Below are 5,507 nucleotides of genomic sequence, written 5' to 3' on the forward strand. Positions count from 1 at the left end.
AGAAGAAGAAGAAGAAAGAAAAGAAACAATTTAAGCCAAGTAATAGTGGGGTGTCAAAGTACTAAAAGAAAAAAGTCTGCCAACCAATAATTCTATACCTGGCAGAAATATCTCTCAAAAATGAAGGAAAAATTTTAAAAAGTTTCTGACATGTGAAAGATGAGATAAGTCATCCCCTGTAAAGTGACTGTATTGGAAATGTTCAAGTAATCTTTCAGGGAGAAGGAAAAAGGTGCTAGAAGGAAATCTGAGTGTACATAAACAGATAAATAACATCGTATGTGGTAAATAGGATGATAAATGTAAAAGATTGTTTTAATTTTTTTCCCTTTAAGAGATAATTTACTGGCTAAAGTAATAGTAGTAACAACATATTGTGTAATTAATTACATAAAGTGGAAGTATGCTGTTATATAATTGTTAAACTGTATATGCAATGTTTCAACATTATTTGATGGTAGACTAAGTTAAATATTTGTAGTGTAACTGCTACATCAATCAGTAAAAACACAAAAATAAGAATAGCTACTAAGCCAATAAAGAAGAGAAAATAGAATCATTTAAAATTTCTCAATTAATCCACAAGAAGGTCAGGAAAATAGGGGAAAAAAGAACAAAAGACAGGTGCCCCAACTAGACGACAAGATGGCATAAACAAAAAACAAAATGATTCAAACTCAATCATATAATATATCCAGTTTAAATGTTTATAGTCTACATACTCTAATTAAAAGGCAGAAATTATCACAATGGATAAAAAACAAGACTCAACCATATACTGTCTACGAAAAACCTACTCTAAATTTAAAGATACAGATAAGAGTAAAGGCAAGGGCCGGGCACAGTGGCTCACACCTGTGATCCCAGCACTTTGGGATGCCAAGGTAGGACAATTACTTGAGTTCACAAGTTCAGGACAAGCCTGGGCAACACAGTGAAACCCCATCTCTACAAAGAATACAAAAATTAGCCTGGTGTGGTGGTGTGCACCTGTTATCCCAGCTACACAGGAGGCTGAGGTGGGAGGATGGCTTGAGCCGAGAAGGCTGATAAAAAAATGATAAAAGTAAACGAATGGAAGAATATATACTATGCTAATACTAATGAAAAAAAGTTGAAGTGGCTATATGAGATAAAGCACATTTCAGAGAAATGAATGTTACTATATAAAAAGAAGTTCATTTCATGATAAAGGGCTTAAATTCATCAATAGATAACAATCCTAAATGTGTATGCACTAATAAGATACTTGAAGTATGCTACTAAAAAAAGATAGATTTTAAATGAGAAATGCACACATAATTAGTGTTAGAGGTTTTATTATTATTATTACTATTTTCGAGACGGAGTCTCTCTCTGTCGCCCAGGCTGGAGTGCAGTGGTGCGATCTCGGCTCAGTGCAACCTCTGCCTCCCAGGTTCAAGCGATTCTCTTGCCTCAGCCTCCTGAGTAGCTGGGACTACAGGTACCCGCCACCAAACCTGGCTAACGTTTGTATTTTTAGTAGAGATGGGGTTTCACCATATTGGCCAGACTGGTCTTGAACTCCTGACCTAAAGTGATCCACCTGCCTCGGACTCCCAAAATATTGGGATTACAGGCGTGAGCCACCATGCCTGGCTGTGTTAGATATTTTAACACTTGGCTATTAACAACTGATAGGAAAAATATTTTTTTTATTTTATTTTATTTTTTGAGATGGAGTCTCACTCTGTCACCCAGGCTGGAGGGCAGTGGCATGATCTCAGCTCACGGCAACCTCAGCCTCCCAGGTTCAAGCAGTTCTCCTGTCTCAGCCTCAGCCTAAAACTACAAAAATCAGCCGGGCATGGTGGCGGGCACCTGCAATCCCAGCTACTCCGGAGGCTGAGACAGGAGAATTGTTTGACCCCGGGAGGCAGAGGTTGCTGCAGTGAGCCGAGATTGCACCACTGTACTCCAGCCTGGGCAACAAGAGCGAAACTCCGTCTCAAAATAAATAAATAAATAAATAAATAAATAAATAAATAAATAAATAACTGGAGTGCAGTGGCTTGATCTGAGCTCACCGCAACCTCTGCCTTGCAAGTTCAAGTGATTCTCCTGCCTCAGCCTCCCGAGTAGCTGGGATTACAGGTGTGCGCCACCATGCCCAGCTAGTTTTTGAATTTTAGTAGAAAGAGGGTTTCACTGTGTTTGCCAGGCTGGTCTCGAACTCCTGATCTCAAATGACCTGCCTGCCTAGGCCTCCCAAAGTGCTGGGATTACAGGAATAAGCCACTGGGCCCAGCCTAAAAATATTTTAAATGAATAAAAATAAAAACACAGTTATTAAAAATTTGTGGGATACCATTAATATCGTGTTTTCAGGGAAACTTATAGCATAAAATATTTATATTAGAAAAGGAGAGAGCTTTAAAATCAATGACCTGTTTCCATCTTAAGAAATCAGAAGACCAAATTAAACTAAAAGCGAGCAGAGGAAGAAAATATTAAAAAATAAGGCAGGTGGTCACCAATTGAGGGGCAGGGGGATTCCCACTGGTTCCTGGGCAACTGCTTAGCATCTAAACCTGATGCCTCTATGGCCGTTCTGTCTCCTGTATCAACAAGAACGTGCTCAAGAAGTTTGCCAAAAACCCAAATCCTATCCAAGATACTACATTAGATTTCATCGTCACGAGACATTGTCTTGTCTCATTGTAGACTCCTCCTGATGGTGGTAGTTTCTCAGATGTTCCTTGTTTTTGATGACCGTGACAGTCTGAAAAGTAGCAATCAGCAATAATGTTTTGGTCTGAAGCTCTTTCTCTATGATCTCACTTTACTTACAAACCATCTAAGTTGGAAGTCCTGATGAAGAATACCTCAAAGAAAATTAAGGAGGACCACATATGCTTAAGGACCCTGGATGGCCTTCTCTGTAAAGCATTCACAGGTTGCAGTGTACCTCGGATGTGAAGCAAGATATCTGTAATCTGAATATGTAGCTTTCCAAAGTATCTCTGATTTTAGACCTCTCAGCCTTCTGTGTATTTTAGAAGACAACTCTTTGCTGAGCAGAATGAGCACATACAAGCCATCTTACAGAAGAGCACTGTACAAATGAAGCAGCTTTTGATGTCTTAACAGACCTTGAGTAACGTGGTACCAATAGTTTGTTCAAGACAAACAAAATACAGCTCCAGCTGGGATTGATCAGTTACTGACAAGGGTTGACTGTGGACTATCAGATGAATAAGACTTTATACAAAATGATTTCAGGGAACTTGTGACTCTGATCAGTGCACTGTCATCTGATGCCATGGAATCTGCTGTGCACTCAGGTCTATGTGGAATCAATCACGGGGTGCTCAACAAGCAAATCATGGGATACAAAAGGAAGAGAAAGGATTTAGAAATATGAGCCCAGTGTGGCCAAAACAAGAGCAAGAACAATTGGCTGAGTTGACAAAGCAAATGAAAAAGAGAAAGAAGAAAGCAAAGCCCCTTGTGGATGACGACAATTCTCCCAAGAATTACCCCAAGATGTAGAACGAGTGATGATGCTCTGGATAATGAGTACATTCTTTGAGAAGCGCACATTGAAATATGAGTATGGATTACCAGAGAAGAGGAACTGGAGACAGGGAAAGAAGGTGATAGAAAGGAAAAACGTTAACTTGTCACTTGTTATTCGGTTAACTTTTCTCTTACAGAGAAAATAAGTTTGTGAGGCATCAACCCTGCTGATAGATAAGCTTATTTTGAGGGGTTACACTGATACAGACCAACAGCAGCTAAGTCTGTACTATGTTTATGTTTATGTCCTCTATATGACACTTATATATAATATGAACTCTACTTTCGGAAACAAATGTAAAATTTGAATGTTTCAGATAGAAAAAAACAAGTAGCAATCAATGGAACAGAAAACAAGGACAGGCCATGTGATGGCTTACGCCTGGAATCACAGCATATTGGAAGGCTAACATGGGAGAATCGCTTGAGGTCAGGAGTTTAAGACCAGCCTGAGCAACATCGTGAGAACCCACCTCTACAAAAATAAATAAATAAATAATTTTTTGAGATGGTGTCTGGCCTGGTCGTCCAGGCTCGAGTGCAGTGGCACAGTCTTGGCTCACTGTAACCTCTGCCTCCCCTGGCTCAAGTGATCAGTGATCCTCCCACTTCAGCTCCACAAGTAGCTAGGACCATAGGTGCATGCCACCATGACTGGCTAATTTTTGTATTTTTGGTAGATACACGGTTTCCCCATGTTGTGCAGGCTGGTCTCAAACTCCTGAGCTCAAGTGATCTGCCTGCCTCAGCCTCCCAAAGTGCTGGGATTGCAGGCATGAGCCACTGTGCCCAGCCTTTTTTTTTTTAACCTTTACGCTCTGTTGAACTTGATGACGTGTCTTAAGGTTCATCTAGGTCAATCATCCTATTTTCCACTAGAGAAAAGTAAGCCCCAGAAAGGTCTAGTAACTTATTCAATATCCCACAGCAAGTTAGTAGGCAATAATAACCAAGCATGTCTTTTCATTAAAGAGGTACTATCTCCTTGAACTGACCATTAAATGAAATAGGCTTTATTCCCAATATAAATGAAAAAACTATATCCGAGAAAGGTTAAATTACTTGTCAAGGTCAATATTAAGTGTTAAAGTGAGGTGTAAACAAAGAAAAAAGTTTGACATTAAAAATATATTCTCTCATTTTGGGCCACATGTCTTTTTCTTCTTTTCATTAAAAAATAAAAAGATAAAAATATTTTCAAGGTGGACGCAGTGACTCATGCCTTTAATCCCAGCACTTTGGGAGGCTGAGACAGGTGGACTGCTTGAGTCCAGGAGTAAAACCAGCCTCGGCAACATGGCAAAACCTCGTCTCTACAAAAAATACAAACATTAGCAGGGCATGGTGGCGTGTGCCTCTACTCCCAGCTACTAGGGAGGCTGAAGTGGGAGGATCACCTGAACCCAGGGAGGTCGAGGCTGCAGTGAGCCGTGATAGCACCACTGCACTTCAGCCTGGGTGATAAAGCAAGACTCTGTGTCAAAAAAAAATATATATATAAATATAAATTATATAAATATTTTTTACACACACACACACATGCATATATGTATATATCTTTGCCCAGTGCTTTGTTTTATCTTCTGTTTTGTTCTTCCTTTTTTTCTTTGTTCTTTTAGAGATAGGGTCTCACTCTGTTGCCTAGGCTGGAGTGCAGTGGCACCATCAGCTTCAATCTCCTGGGCTCAAGTGATCCTCCTACTTCAGCCTCCCAAGTAGTGGGGTCTACAGGCATACACCACCACACCTGGCTAATTTTAGATATTTTTACAGTATTTATTTATTTGTTTGTTTGTTTATTTATTAGAGATGCAGTCTCGCTCTGTCACCCAGGTTGGACTGCAGTGGTGCGATCTCGGCTCACTGCAACCTCTGCCTCCTGGGATCAAGCAATTCTCCTGCCTCAGCCTCCCAGGTAGATGGGACTACAGGCCCACGCCAACACACTCTGCTAATTTTTGTATTTT

This window comes from Piliocolobus tephrosceles, chromosome 6, assembly GCF_002776525.5.
Source record: "Piliocolobus tephrosceles isolate RC106 chromosome 6, ASM277652v3, whole genome shotgun sequence".
Classification (NCBI taxonomy): domain Eukaryota; kingdom Metazoa; phylum Chordata; class Mammalia; order Primates; family Cercopithecidae; genus Piliocolobus; species Piliocolobus tephrosceles.